Below are 17540 nucleotides of genomic sequence, written 5' to 3'. Positions count from 1 at the left end.
TTATATTCTAACAATCCCACAAAAAAGACATCATGATCTTTTACAACCTCCTTAAGGTATAGAGAAGCTGTCCTCTTCCTATCTCCTCTACAATTCCAAAAAATTATAGAAGCCATTAATGGGTAAGAGGGGAAGAGTTCCCCACTATCTCCCTTGAATCACCTTCCATCCTTCTACACTTGGTAACCAATTTGATTGGACCAAGCCCTTTCAATTATTTGACACCATTTTTTTTAATAATAGAAGAGCTCCCCTCAGCAATATTTAGCTCCTCATTTTATTCACCAGCAAGAATCATTTTTTCAACACCACAATTGGCTTCCTTGATAACACACCTCCTCGGGGACATCTCCACATCTACAGTCTCCCCTTCCTCCATAACAGTATTTAATACATCAAATTATTTTTATTAAGTAAAATTATAATATATTTTGGAACAATACCAGGAACATTTTCTACCGCCATCTGAAGATCCAATTTGCTTTGATCCTCCCCAACATCCGTTGTCTTCAGGTTACCAACATCTTTAGTGATTGTTCCCAATTCTTTGAATATAATTCCTGAAGTTTCCTTTGATTGTGTAGCTACTAATTCCACATAATCATCCAAAATTTTTCCATTAGCTGAATCTTTTCCATCAATATCTGAACTAATCAACATCATTCCAACAAAAGATTTCAACGCAATATCTGTATTCTTCACAGCATCAGGTATTGAATGAACTTGTTGTACAACCTCTTCTTTATTAATTTGATTCTCTATAATTCTTGGTTTTGTATTTCTAAAAGTTTTCTTCCCGTATTTAACATAAACCCAAGGTCCATCTCCATCTTCACCAACAGCTACATCATTTACCTTATCTCTTCCAGCAACAACAAAATTTTTTTTCATAACTTGATTTTCTATTTCATTAGGGCCTTTATTCTTAATTAACCCTTCTCCAAACAATTATTTTCCAAATGTCCTGTCTTCCCACACTTGAAACAATAGGTAGGTAGCCTTTCATTTTCAATGTTTTGGTAGAATTTGCCCAAACTTCCTTTAACCCATACTCCGAGAGGTAATTTTTCATTGAGTTTGACACGGATGCAAACTCTCACAAATTCTCTTATACTCCATTGGAACATATTTTCACAAATCAAATAAGGGGTTCCTACCATGGATGCAATCCTACAAACATTAATCTCATCCCAGCATTAAAGCGGGAGATTAGGCATACAAATTCATTTTGGAGTTGTGAGACCTTTGAATGAACTAGGTGTGAATGCCGGAGACCATTTATCCATTCCAATAATGTTTCCATTTATATACCAAGGTCCCAAAGTTAAAACTTTTTCCAAAGCTTCAGGTTCTTCAAAAGTACAAAGAACCCAACCCATTCCAAGCATCGCCAAGTGAAATTTACCAAAAATACCCCACTGACTCCTCAACTCAATACTAATGATGTGAAAGGGTATATTATCACCAAATATTTTGATAATAAGAGATTTCTATAGTTTATTTGAGTTTTCTAATTCCTTATTAATGTGTAGTTTAACAACTGAGCCATCCACAATAAAATCTTCTCCAATTTTGAGATTTGCTACTTGGATATTAGATTTTTTGCTCCAAGCATTACTTAAAACCTTGTTTACTTCCAGTTTTTTCACATCCAAGCAACTGGTTTGTTGATTGCAGTTACCCAAATCTCCTGATTAACATTCACGGACTGTATTAAAATTAGAGCTTGATTGATTCAAGCTTGTAATCCTTAGCACCTTAGGATCCATGGGAACCACATTTTCTCCACATGGGCCTTAACAATTTCCTTAATAGCATTAGTATCATAAGTATTCAAATCTCCAAGTCTAGCCACCGCATTTCCACAGGATTTAAGAACAACATCTTCAATGGTAGTTTTTAACCCAAGTGTTGAGGACATACCACTATCTGCATGAATATCCAGATTAAATTCACATATAGCAGTAATAGAACTCTACTTATTACAAGAGCAATTGGTTAGAACATTTTTCCCTCTGCAAACAACTTCAATAGGCTTTTTAGGGATAAATAAGCCGCCTTCATTTATGATTAAAGGACGATCCTTTTTAAATATTATTTTTTCATCTTGATCATAGTCTCCAAATGCCAGAGGAGACATACCTGTATCAACTCAAGAATAGTTACGAGAAGTAGCCGTGCCTGTGCGAACGTTGAAGGAACCACTAATGATTGGTGGCCGACGTCCCTCTGACGTCATCGGTCCCTCTGACGTCATCGAAACAGAGAGAAAACCACGTGAATAGAGTATTAAAATTTTGCATCCCACCAAAAAAAATGGAGTTTCTCTCTCTTAAATAGTTGATTATGATTTTCAATTATCATGTGTGTTTTTAATTATTCAAAAAAATTACTATATTAACTACTATTTCTCCTAACATATATTGGAAATATTGCTTTTATTATTTGTGAGTACTAAAATTTCAAGGAGTTCATACTTTAGACTATTGAAGACTTCAAGTTAGATTAGATTAGGGTTTACTATTTTTGAAGTCCTTACTTTTTGTATTATTCTTGAGTCTGAGAGAGTATGATTGTAATTGGGTAACTGTGCACACACGCTAGAGGAGTGTAAAAATTTGAAAATTTTTAAAACTAATCAAACTGTATGATTTTGGATCGTACGAGATGATATGGCTTGAGCTTTCTTGGAGAAAGCAGTTAATCAAACCAAGCCAGGAAAATTTTCCAAGTCTTGTTCATACTGTATGAAGTTAGCTTCGTACATACGACTTCTGGAGTATGAAATAGATATGCACAAGTTCATCCTGATGAACTCCTAATATTTTCTAAATTGTTTGTATTGTGTGATCTTAGGTTTGTACAGATGATGTCAAGAATATGAAATGGTTGCATACCTTTTTGTCCATACGAATAGGTAAATTTTTTTGAATTATTCATAATGTATGATCCTAGGATGGCACAGACAACTTCTAGAGTACGGAATGGACTCATCCATTTTTATACCCAACAAAACATGGTTTGACTAAAACATAACATATTGTATGATATGGATTTAATACAGTACATTATTCAGAGTACAAAATCATTTCATACTGAATCGCACTGGATTAATCTATTTAATTTTGAACTAATCGTACTGTATGATGTTAGTTCGTCACAAGTCAATCAGAGTATGAAATTGATTTATACTGGATTGTATGAGCAAGTTTTTAACTTTTTGTATGTACGATCATTAATCATACTGTACAATCATGGATGGTTAAATTGACCATTTCAATGTTTTGGACGATGTTTTGTGTCTTTCGTATATAAGGTCCTAAAAATTGACTGTGGATGAATCTTTCTTCGTGTTTTCTTTGAGAGCATGTCTGAAAGTGCTTTGGGAGAGTATTTAAGAGTGTGGAGAGAGATCTTGCAAGTGGAATTTATGAAGGGATCATAAGGTTTCCCAAAGGTGAGGATTTCTTTGTAAGTCTTATCAAATCTCTTCCTTGCTTCATTGAAGTTGCTCGAGAGAAGATCTTTAATATGATTCGATTCTCTGCCAATATCAGGAGGGTTTGAAAGGAAGATTATTCTCTGCCAGCACATAGAGAGTGTGAAAAGATGATGGTTCTTTGCCAATATTTGGAGAGTGTAAAAGGACAACGGTTCTTTTTAGACACTTAGAGATTATAAAAGGATGATGGTACTTTACCGTACTAGGGATTGGTGAAAGAGAGGTGTTTTATAAAGGCTTCTATGCCTTGCAATGGGAACAAAAGGAATCACTTTATTAATAGTGTAATACCTAAAGAGGGAGTCTTCAGGGAGTGGACGTAGGTCTAGTTGGACCGAATCACTATAAATTTATGTGTTTTTATTTTACTATATTTTTATTTTCTACAATTTTAAATTTATGGTTGAAAAGTTTTTATTTTGTTAAAACTTCTATTATGCTTAAAATTATGAAAATGGTTTCCTATAAATTTTCTAATAGTTTTTTTAATAACAAATTAACCCCCCCCTGGGTTAGCCTTAGGTCAATTGCTTTAGGTCTAAAAACATATACAGACTTGCACCATTGATAGGAAGAGGGTTGATTTGCTTATTGGAGTTGATTTAGACTTTTGTTTTATTCCTTCTATTAATGTTTTAGGTGGAATTCTGGTGCTGTGGATGTCTAGTTTGACTTCTTTTAATACCTTGGATTATTTTTCTCAGGGTGTAATTAGTGATCTTGATATTCATAATAAAGGAGTTTGGTGTATTTCTACTATTTATGGGAGTAGTGATGTTATTAAAAGAAGGGAACTTTGGATGAAGATTGTATAGTATTCATCCAAAGATGTACCTTTAGTGGTGGGTGGAGACTTTAACTATTTGTTAGGGATGGATGACAAAAGGGGAGGGAAAAGATTTCATTTTTCCAAGGTCCCAATGATATGAAGGCTTTTCTCACTAATAATGACTATCAAGATGTTGGATTCATTGGGCCTAGATTTACTTAGTGCAATAATAAAGTGGGTGCGCTTGGATCTCACAGAGATTAGAGATATATTTTTTGAATTCTTTGGCAATTGAATAATCTCAATTGGTGGTGGTAAGGCATATTGCAAGGGTGGCTTCCGGTCATTGCCCTATTATGGTTAATTTATTGAAGGATAATTCCAAGTTGAAGAAGATTACCATATTTGAAGATTGTTGGGCTTATTACCATGCTTTGTTTATGGTTGTAGCCAAGGTTTGAGATAGGGATAATGTAGGAAGCTTTTTTGGAAATTCATACAATCAATTCTAGAAGACTTTTAAGAGCTTTATTTTTTTAGAGTAAAGATAAGCTTCAAGATCATAAAACCTTGAAAGATTGTCTAACGAAGAAAATCATTGAGTTGCAATTAGATGAAGCTAATGTAAGAAGCCTATTGGTTGAGAAGATTGTGGCTCTTAGATCAAAGGTTAATGAACATAATTGCACTTTAGCTAGACTAAACACTTGGAGGAGACAACGGGCTAAGGTTAAATGGCTGGCGGAAGGGGATCTTAATTCCATATTCTTCCATTCTTTTGCAAATGCAAGAAGGAATTCTAATTGGGTTTAAAAGATCAAAGATGCTTATGGGAATATGGTGGAACATCAAAAGCATATTTAAGATGCTTCCTTGAATATTATAATAACAAATGGTGTCACACTGAGTGATCTTGGAATTGTTGGACTCCATCTTTGAGGATGCTAAATCAAGGTGACAGATTATTTCTTGAAGTGGAATTATCTTGTAAGGAAGTTATGGGAGTGGTGAATAAGCTCGGTGGATTTAAATCTCTAGGTAATGATGGAATCTCATACTCTTTCATTAAAATTTATTGGAATATCATTAAGTATGATGTTTGGAATGCCATTTATCAATTCTTCTCAACTAGTGTTATGGATGCTAATTGGAAGGAGACTTCAGTTGTGCTCATTCCAAAGGTGGATAATCCTTTGGTCTCATCCAATTTTAGAATGATTACCTTATATATGACTTATTAGATTTTTGTAGTTGGACTGTCCAAAGCATAAATTACCAAAAATCTTTTTTTTTCTCTTTGGGAAATCTGTGAAGAAGAGGAAGAGAAGAGTTATATCCCGATTGATGGGCCTAAGAATGGTTAAGAAGATGAAATATTTTGGGGGTGAAGATTGCATTAATGGGACTTGTGAGTGCTGATTTTTGCTATTTTCTCGAGAGGTCTATGGAAAAGCTTATTGCTTGGGGTAATAAGTATATTTCTTTGGTGGGAAAATTGATGTTGCTTAAATCAGCCATTTGGTCACTTCCTATCTCTCTAAGTACTCACTCCCTTGTTCCTAAGCAAATCATTTCTAAAAATAATAGATTGTGTAGAGATTTTATTTGGCATAAATAGGATGGGAAAATGGAATTCATTATGTGAGTTGGGAGGTTTTATGCATGCCTATTAACTTAAGTGGCCATGGAATGCAGTCTTGTGTGAATAAGATGGGTCCTTTAAGGGCCAATTTGGATTGGAACCATCTTTGTAGATCTAGCTCCACCTTATTCAAAGTTTTGGAAGCTAAATATGGAACTCGTAATTGGTATGGTCAACCTAAGAAGGTTTTTTCATTTGCATGGAAAATTATTTTAAAAGAGGCTAATGCTCTTGCTCCTGTTGACAAGTGAAAGGAGATGGATGCGCCTATTAATGTTTTAAAGGATGTGTGGATAATGGATAAATGCTTTAATAGGTGGCCAACTATTGTTTCTGTCCAAGGGAGTGATGATATGGTTGTGGATAGATTCATTGTCCACAGAACCTAGAATATACAAGAGCTGGAGATTTTTTTTAGAGAAGTTGGTTAAATTAATTTGTAAAACTCAAATTTTTTCTAATCTTCCTAAAGATCAATTAGAAATGATTCAAATTAAACCAGGTAGAACTATTTTTGATCTTATATTAGATGTTTTTTATGGTCAAATGGGAACGAATGTTTATTAGAAATGGATCCAGAACTCAAGCTTATTCCATGCATGGAAACTTTTTGGTGGCAAATTTTTCAGGGAGCTATCCCAACTTTTAGTTCTATGGTGAATAGAAGATTGAAAGATGGTAATGTAATTTTGATATGTTTCTTGGAGGTGGAAGATATTGATCATATGGTAGGGGGGTGTGCAAAGTTGATTCAGGTAATCCAAACACTGAATAAGTGCGGTTTTTCAATACCAGTTTTTGACTCCTTAGATGAATGCTGCATATGGTTGGAAAGAGCTATTTCTAATGATATATTCCTAGTTAAACAATATTGCTTTGTAGTTTTTCTTAATTAAAAGTCTAGATGTAAATGGGTTTATGATGGTAGTTAAGACAGCTTCTTGTATATTATAACTAATACAATTAATTTTGCCTCTTTTGATGAAAATGAAATTCTTAAGTTAAACTACTGGGTGCTAATCAGCTGAATAGGCTATTGATGAAATGTTGGCACCCTCCTCTACCCGATTGGATCAAAGTTAATTTGGATGGTTTTGTAATTCTTTCATATGAGGCAACTGTTGGAGGAGTGTTCAGGGATTACAAAGGAAGATTTTTATTGGCTTTTGGGTTCAAAGGATTACATAGGGATGTGTCTCAGCTAGAGCTTTTGGTAATTTAATCTTTGAAGGTGATTATTCAAGATTAGATGTTGGATTATGAAGGGATTACCATTGAAGGTGACAATGCTAATGTTATTAATTTTCTTCGTAGTTTGAATAAAAATTCAAGCAATGTGATGGTTATAAATGGGAGTGAAGAGGTGGATTTTCTTAAATAATTTAATCTTGTTATTTTTATTTGGGTGAATATGGATTGTAATAAGTTAGCCAATTATTGTGCTAACATTGCTCATTGTAATAATTTTGTTTGGGATGACATTAGTTTAGATTCTATTCCTCCTTCCTTTCTTAACATGTTAAAGGAGGAATGTTATCCTTTTGTTATTTAGTAATAGTTTTTCCTTTTAATGCTATTGTTATTTCATCTTTCAATATATACATTAGATATTATTTTTATTTGTGAGCACTAACATTTTAGGTACATCATAATCTGCGCAAGATTGACCAAGACTCGAGTTTGGATTGAATAGGATGTCATTTAAAAGATTGTAATTTTGATTTTCTTTTATATTCTATTTTTTTAGTCTCGCCATGCAAGAGTGTATGCAAAATTGTCATTTGTACACACATACAGGGGAGTGAGAAAATTTTGAGATGAAAATTTTTGGAACTACTCATACAATATGATTATAATCACCTTGTATGATCATTTATTTAAAAAAGAGGGTTGAAGACTAATTGAATCATTAATGCTAATAAATAAATCATATTATACGATCCAGATCGTACTATACTATTGACCTAATTTTTTATGAGTTCACTAGGACCTACTTGGGCTCCTTCCTGGTGATCTAATGAGTAAATGGTGTCCTCTAGTCAATCAAGAAGGTCCCACTAGAACTCTAGTTTAGATCCCTATTCAAATCCCAATCCAACCTCTAGTCCAATCATAAGCTCCAGACCTTAAATTAGCCTTTAATTAAACTCTAGCCAGTAGATAAATTATGTATTTTTAAATTAGTATTTTGAACTAATTGTATTTTACAAACCTAATCATACTTTATGATGTTTAAAATCTTACTTAAATTATCTTCCATGATTAGTCAATTAAAATAAGTTTTAATAAATATGGAAAATCATATTATATGATGAAGATCATACCATATGATTGATAAAGATGAAATTCGATCATCTTTGAGATCATACCAGATACAAACTTTAATTTTTGAACTAAACATATAGTATGATATATGTTGTACTATACGAACTATTGATATTGCACCAACCATAGTGTACAATGTGAATCAAACTTGAGGATCTACAGAGAAATTTTTTTATCATCATTATAATCATCATGTACGAATAGAGTGGAATTAAATTAATCATATTGTATGAAATAACAATCATACAGTTTAATAAGTATACAGAATTTGAACAGTTTATCTGAATGAATCTTCCTTCATACTAGACAAATATTGATTTTGAACTAATCATACTATACGAACCCAGATTATATTGTATGAAAGAGATGACCAAATTAAAAATTTAAATTTTTTTTGGAGCCTTGTACTTAAGCTTCTCATAGAAGTCTTTGAATGAACTTTTGGTTGTTGAAGGAACACTAAGGGAGAATTTTTTGACAGATCTTTCAGCTTAGAGAGGAAGAAGGTGAGGTGGTGTTTAAGGGAGAAGGCGTGTAAGGGGTATTAACACGGATGGTCTAGGAAAGCTTGCACCTAGCTTCCTCCTATGGCCTTGTTGAGTTCATGGAGTTTCCTTGGGAGAGAAGCTTTAAAGTCATGGTCTAGGGTTATCTTCCTTCACCAGGTGGGTGAAAAAGGATTGATTATTCTCTACCATCATGAAGAGGGTAAGAAAGATTTCTCATGTTTACTTCCTTCACCTGGAGGGTTAAAAAGGATTAAAGGTATGTTGTCGTCAGCAGGAGAGCGACATAGCTTCTTGTTCTCCTCCACACTTAATTTGGTGGAAGTGATTCTTATAAGGGATTCTCTTCCTTATTTTGGGGTATAAAAAAGAGTCGTTATAGTGTTAATGCAATACCCGAAGAAGAGGACTTCGTGGAGTGGATGTAGGTCAAGGTAAACTAGATCACTATAAAAATTTTGGTGTTCTCTTTCTGATTTAATTTTCACTTTCCTTCAAATTTTTTTATTTATGTATATTAAATTTCATACACAAATTTCATCTCTTATTACAAGCTGTAGTTAGATTAATTCTTGATTAGCAAAAAGAGAAATTTCATACTCCAGTTGATTTATTTATGACTCAAAACAAAAAAAAAAAACTAAAAATATTTCAAGTTCTCACTTGCGTCTACTTTTGTGAAGTTACCAATTTAGATTAGTTTTCAAAAATCGTTATTTAACATGAAACAAAAAAGAAAATTTTTTGTTGCAGTATTTTTGAAAGTACCAATTCACCACCCCTTTTGGTGTGGCTAGGGATGGTTCACCGAGATCTCAGAAACTCTCAAACTTTCAAAGTTTTCACCCCAACTTCAATTTAGTCATAACCAGTTTGGGGAGTCTCCTATAATGTTGGAGAGGACATCACTAGGAGTAAAAGGATTCTAAAATCTTTAAAATCCATCCATTGGTTGGAGAGATATCTTCACTTTTATTTTAAACTTGAATTTGAAACCGGTCAAAAAAATTTATTTCATGGAGCCACCAAACTCAAGGCAAAGAAAATTTATGTTGAGATGAGCTTATATTTCAAATTCTATAGAATTGGACAATCAATTTTGATGTAATGATCAATCAAAGTTTTAGTTTAAATTGAACTAAAATGTCAAGCTTAATCTGAGTCATCCTATCTTTTGATCAGATGGCTTAGATCAAAACCGCGTACATGCAAATTGTTGATTCAAACGCGGCTTGCTTGATGAAATGGCATGGGAGAAGTGGCTGATTTTTGGCTATCAGATTAACCACCGTTGAATCCTATGAGTTTAAGTGACCTGTTAAGGGTCTAATATGTGTCGCTGCGCTGTATGGTTGTGCTGTCGTCTAACCAATCATTACGAACGATTGGTAATGACGGAGGTAGCTAATAATGGAGTTAAAAAATCTATTTTAAGTGGTTAAAATGGAACTAAGTTTTTGTAAAATTATTTTTAATAACATAGGCATCACCTATATTTTTTATAGGTTTAGATGCTCTCTGGATAATTGTGGTGTGAATTTGCAAAGTGATGGGTCCATTTTAGACTCAAAAGTTTAAAAATTCATAACTCCCTAAATTTATTGGAATTGGGTGTGATTTTTCTATAGTGTTCTTGCATATGTGTTATGGTTAGTAAACTAAATTTTAGTTCCATTATAACACTAGTGACACCAAGGAAAAATAATTTAGGTCAATGTCTATATAACGTAAGAAATTTCTAAAATAATCAACACACAAAAAATAGAGGTGAAACTTTGTAACATTCAACTTAGTGACATCATTCACCTTGGATACAAATTTCATTGGAATTGGAGCCCATTGAATAAAAAAATTAATCAAGTTAAAAACAAAACTTTTTAAGGATCCTGAAACTTTAAAAAATCACATTAATTTCAAATTAAATAAAAAAATACAACTAATGAAAAATTGCTCATAATGAAACCTTCTTTCAAGGAAAATTAAAAGCCCAATCAGCATACTTTAATTTTAACATTAATTTAATATTTATGAGAAATTAATAATTAATTAAATTAAATAATTAAAAAATATTAAAAATTCAAGAATTCCAAACTCATGAAAACACTCCTATAGATCATCCCTAACCTTTAAAAGTTATTTCAAGGAGTTTGGAGTGAGATTGGAGCAAAATTAATAAAACGTTCTTAATTAAGTAACTAAACAATTTAATAAAATACCAAAACTTAAAAAAATTCATAAATAATTTATAGAAATTCCAAATTGCGCAAAACCAAAAACATTGAACTAATGTAATGGTCTAATATTTTCTTAAAGTATAAAACTTCCAAATAACCACTCAAAATTAAAGGTAAAATCTTAGGTCAACATTACTTCAAAAATACACCAAAACTTTAAAAAACCATAACATTATTAATCAATTTCTAAATATACCAAACTTAATGTCATTTGACTCATCTTAGGGTCTAATATTTAGGAAAGAATATTAAATCTCTAAAATTCAACTTAAATTAAATTGTCAAAATTTGACCCCTTTATTTATTTGAAATAAGTAATTCATAAAATTTGTAAAATTCAATCAATGATCAAAATTCCAGCAAAAATTAATCTAATCATCACAATGAAATAGAAATCCTCAAAATACATAATAAACACTACAATGATGATGTTTTTGGGATGGACTGCCTTGAGTTGAGTGGCTACGTGTCCTAAGGAGGCCTAGTTTCCTGAGCCCACTGTGATAATGCCCTGAATAAATTTAATAGAGTACAAAAGAATAAATTCAACTGATTATTAATTATTTAATCAAATTTAAATCATTAATACCACTAGATCAACTTGATTTTTCTTATGGATTACCTTGAGTTATGGGACAACGTATCCTAAGGAGGCATAGTACCTCGAGACTACTATGATAATGCCACAAACCAGTTGATGGAAAAAATAATTAATTTCATGAGTCAAATGTTAAACCCACTAATTAATTAAAAATAATCAACCCTTTAATTTAAATAAATTAAATAACTTTGGTTACTATAGGGTAACCCGGGTAGATAAAGCTATCAACTTAGCCCCAAGGAAGGTGAAATAAACGTCATGGCCCTAGGGAAAACAATGGTATTAATCACTCAACGCTTAAAACTCACCTTAAAAAGAATATTAAAATACTAATACTTGAACTCATATTAAAATCCCTTCAACCAACATAAAACATTAAAACATTATACAACTTCAAAAACTATTTAACATAGGACATATCCAAGCCACACAACCTGATGCACACACTTTAGATGATTTTTTAGGACAACCACTTCTAAATTTAGGCTAGGCCAGTTTTTTCATTTTTTGCTGCTTATGTTCCAAGGTTTTCCATGGATTTTATTACATGTTGGTTATAATGAATTGATTGATGTGATTTTTTTAATGTGTTAATTTTATCATGTTATATGTGAATTAATATGGTGGCCATTAGATTACTCCTTGGTTAAAAATAAGCTGGATGATAACAAGATTTTCTACTAGTTGGCATGTCATGTAGGGATAAAATTAAGGGAGCTAAATCAAAATTTTAACTTATAAATTTTTTGCAAGTGTCAAATATGCTAAGCCCCTCTTACAATTAAAAGAGCATGTCCAAGTGTGATTGAAATTTAATTTCAACAAAATTATGATACAACTAAATGGTATGATGTTGATAGTTTTTATTATAACTACTTTAAATAACATGCAGGTTATTTAGAGACTTTTAAATTTTTTACGTGTATTTTAATTTAATTGAGTTATGAAAGACAATTTTAAAATGGGATATTACCCATCTAATTTGAATTCCAAAGAGAAGAGAAATATTCCTTAGGGGAGAGTTCCTTTCATTTAAAAGTTCAAATTAGGATGATTTGATTTATCTTTAGAAGTTCAAAAAACTTATTATTTGATTCTTATGTTTACCTCTGTGCATTATGAGTTTAAAAATCTTTCTAGGTTTTTTACACTTAGATGCCAATTTTATTTTAACCAGGAAGCAATTAGGCTTTTTAAGGCTCAAATTATTTCTAATCATAATTAAATAAAATATTTAGGCCAACATAAAAAGATAAATGATTTTAAGATATAAGCTTAGGCTCGCTTAGTGTCTCACGTATTTATATTAAATCTTTTCTTCCTTCTTAGGAACCTCCTCGCTTATGGGTTTTGGTAGACCACCTGGCCTATTAGGATAAAACTTTTTTCTAGCGGATTTTGTGTAAAATTTAGGAGATATTTATATTTTTAAGCCAAATATATAAACTACTTTATACCATTTATGCATAAAATATAAATCAGTATGCATTGCATTAGAAACTAATTAAATTAATGAAATTTTCATTGTGTTTGAACATAATTACCCTATATAAATAAAGGGGACACTTAGGAGCTTCTCTAGATGTTAGCCCCAATTCCTCAAAACATAAATAATGACCCTACCCATCTTTCATAAAATTTCAGACTCATGGTTTTACAGTGTTAGGTGGTTAGCTAGCACCCCAATCTAGTCCGAGATAAGTCCATACTTGCATATCATTAGCTTGGTTCATGTCACTATGGTTTTGTGAGCAAAATAGACTTAGGATCTGGGACATAACAAAAATCATAAGAACCTAATTTTGAGAATATGATCCCAACATTCTAATCATATGATAACTTAAACTAAAATTTGCTCCAAACAAAAATTTAAAGCCTAATACATAGGATAAAATCGGGCATTTTTAAATAATTTCATAATCCCAAGTTCCTCCTACTCCTCCTCCATTGACCTCTAAGATTAAGTGTTTAAAATTTCATATAATCTCATTTGGAATTCCATCCTCATATATTTGATATCACTCCTTAAAAACTCAAAATAAAAATTATAACATTATTTTATTCAAGAATATCTATAAAAAACATAAGCATCCTATGATATAATTAACTACAAGAGCCCGCGTTTATAAGATATTTAAAGACCCCAGTCAATTAGAAAGTTAATTAATTATCTATTGGAAAATAATGAACTTCAATGATGATTCTTACCATTATGTTCGAGTAATAAATAAGTAATGGCACTTTCTTCTCTTGGGAAGATTTATCATTTGTTCTTATGGCATCAAATATGAAATTAATGATAACACATCTAGATTCATAGATAAATATTTAACCTATCATCATTTTGACCTTTTGAGGTCATATTTAGTTCCTTCATGAATTTGGCTATGATATTAAGGATGAAATTTACAATTCTGAATATGATCCAATTAGGAAATTTTCTCTTTACCACATGGGGTTATAATGGTAAAGAGTTATAAAATAGGAAGGAAGGGATTTCAATTCTAGATCATGTCCCTCATCAACATAAAATTTGGACATACCTATCGATGAAGTATCTAACACTTCAAACTTCTCCCTAAACAACCTAAGTGATTCACTAATTATTCAGATAGACTCTCAATCTCCCTCACTGATATTATCATCACTCCATAAAATCTTTAATGAAATATCAATCAAATGATCCTCCACATGCTCTTCTACAACAACCTCAACCAAGTTAATTAAAAAATAATCCTCATTCTACTCTCTAGAGAATTTTTAAAACTTTATGACATAAATGGTCACCTCCAGGTTTAAAACACTATTTATCAATTCTCCATATGAACAACATTCATTACCATACCAGAGCTAGAAAATGTATTCCAAAAATGATAGGTATCTCTATATCCTCCACCTTCTTTAAAATAAATAAAGCCCAAAGAGAAGATGTATTTATTCACCATAATTAGTAGATCCTCTATTACCCCCTTAGCATAAGTGAATGATTAGTTTGCTAACTAAATGGCCACAGTGGTGGCATAAATTTCTCTTAAGTCTAGTCATTTATAAATGGACCAAGGCAGCATACATGTTTGTATGATACCCTCCCATAGCATTTATCCACTATGTTTATAAGAATGGTAAAGATACTAGCCTCAAGATTTTTAGGAAGTGTCTTCTAAAAAATGGCACTACTTACCTCAGTCAGGGCCACAATCTTAAATTGTTCAAGCCTTCTCTTATTATTTAGTATATACTTCATGAAATTACTATAAGTTGGAATCTATTCTAATGCTTTTATTAATGGGTTTTTTATTGTTTATTTCTTAAAAATATCTTAAAAAAAACCTTGAGAACTGTCTATCAAGGTTTTGCTTGATCTTTTTTTTTTTTGAATTAGTGGTTTTTGTCTCCCTACAACCTTTATATTAGGTTTTTTTACTTTATTTATAGATTTAAATTTATCCATAAGATAGTTAATCTCTATACTTTATTTTGCCAATGGATCCTCTAGGGGTTGATCTCTAACAATACTAGTTTCTCCTAGCTCCTCCTCACACTTTAGTTTGGATGGCTTTACATTTAACTATATCCTTCTCCTTATGATTTACTTTCGTAGTGTAAGATAAGGTTCTCTGGGGTCTAGTATTATTTGAACTGGAAAGCTACTTTAATTGATTTTTAAAGTTTTGAATTCTATAGCTGCTTGACTCTATAGCTAAGTCCTCATGTGCAACACTATATCATCCAAAGATGACTTCATATCCTTAAATTGATTATTAGAATTAAAACTAGGGCAATAATTTTTCCTAGGGTTTCCAAACGGTTAATGAGGGTGGTTTCAGGTTCCTATAGGGTTGGGTTGATTAGAGTTCCATTAATTACTCCAACTATTATTATTATTATTAATATTATTATTATTATTATTATTATTATTATTATTATTATTATTATTATTATATTATTATTATTATTATTATTGTTATTATTATTATTATTCCATTAGAAATTTGGGTGATTCCTCTCTCCAAGATTATAGGTGTTTGAGTAGGGGTTGTTTTATTTATTTGTCATATTTATGGTCTCTACCCCTAAGAGAATTTTGATAACTAGATGAACCAAAGAGATTCTCCCTTATAGGTATGGATGGTGATGGGCATGAACTAATTCCAAGGTTATCTAAGTTCATACAAATAGCTACTACATGGGTTAACAAAATAGATAAGGCATCAGTCCCATAAACACTAGCTACTTTTCTTGAGTTCATCCTATTTAAATGTCTTTGATTATTATTGGTGGACATATCCATGATTAAAGCATGAGCTTCATAAAAGGGTTAAAAAATTAATGACCCACAAGTTGTTGCATCTATAATCAACCTTAGGGAGATCTATTATAAAAAGTTGGATGATCAACCAATCAAACAAAACTTGGTACGGACATTTCATTTGCAACTTTTTGAAAATTTACCAACTTTTATAATTGACTCTTCATCTAAACTACGAAATAAGGTAATGTCATTACATATTCTATCATTTTTTTTTGGAGAAAAATTCTTAGCTAGGAACTTATGAGCAAGATCATTTCAAGTTCTGATGCAGCCTGTGTATAAAAAGTTAAACCATATTTTTTCCCTTATCTTGTTGAGAAAAAAAGGAAAAAATAAAGTTTAATGATGTTAGACACTCCGTTATACTTGAATATGGCATAGACATTTAGGAAACACTTTATAGGTTAGGAAGCTTTATAAGATTTTCCCCAAACTACTAATTTTATACCATTTCAATGATTGTGGGTCTGAGCTCAAATTTGGTGGCTTGGATATTAGTCCTATTGAAGTTTTGATGAATACCCTCTACCATAGGATTGATGTGCTCTCTAAGGGGTCTAAACGGATCATTTTCCAAATTTTGTTTGATAATATATAAAGCTTTTTTTTTTATATGTTTTCTAAGAGTTCTTTCTATTTCTTGATCAAATATTAAATCTCCCTTATTGGTTCTATAATACATGCAATAACACAAACACCAAATGTAAATGCAATGTTAAGCAAAAGCCAATACAACATAACTCAATCAACTCAAAATTTTAGTTGGGAATGACTAAAACTCCACAATGAAATAGAATAAAAAAGAAAAAAATTGTAAGATTAAATCAAAGATTTCTTGAATAATATAGAAAAAATATAAAGATAATTATCCAGATTCCCTATTAATAGTATAATTAACTTGATAGCTTTATACTTTGCTTTCAATAAAATAGGCTAAGTTTTTAAATAATGCAAGGACTAAATTTACACAAGTATATATTCCATTCAATTAATAAAGAAGTGAGTTGAGTATCTATCCTGTTATGATAAGGACTATTAAAAGATTACCGTGGTACTATCTATACAAACCCTAAAACTATCCTACCAACTAAATTGAATAAAATATTGCATACAGTTTTCTATTCCAAGTTCAAAAATTAAAACTTCTACGTTTAAAGGTGTTAATAACATATAATGGTGAAGAAATTCATGCTTTCAAAATTTAGACTTTCCTAAGTTTTGCCTTGAGTTAGAACAAATCCACTCCTAGTTTCTATTAAGCATGCAAGAGTTCATGCAAACTTTCACTCAACTTTTTTGATTTGAACTCCTTAGATTCCAAAACCTTTACCATCATATATATATATATATATAAGGGGAAACCCATAGAGGGGATTACGTATTAATTATAAGAAAAAAGTTTAAAGTCCTTCAAGGGGCCCCAAGCTGTCTAATTTTCTAAAGAGCTACAAAATTAAAGACCAAAAAAACCTATGAGCTCAAAATCCCTTCTAGTAAAAATTACAAGAACACTTAGATACATTCTACGGTGCACAAGTAAGAGCACCCAAAAAAATGGAAGGTAGAAAATAACACCAATGAGATCTAGCTTCCTCTCTAAAAAATCAACTTTATGATCACCTGCACAAGTGAGCTCCAGCAAAAAAGGA

Source organism: Dendrobium catenatum, unplaced genomic scaffold (assembly GCF_001605985.2).
Source record: "Dendrobium catenatum unplaced genomic scaffold, ASM160598v2 fragScaff_scaffold_101, whole genome shotgun sequence".
Taxonomy (NCBI): domain Eukaryota; kingdom Viridiplantae; phylum Streptophyta; class Magnoliopsida; order Asparagales; family Orchidaceae; genus Dendrobium; species Dendrobium catenatum.
The sequence above is the reverse complement of the archived record's forward strand: the minus strand, read 5'-3'. Positions refer to the sequence as shown.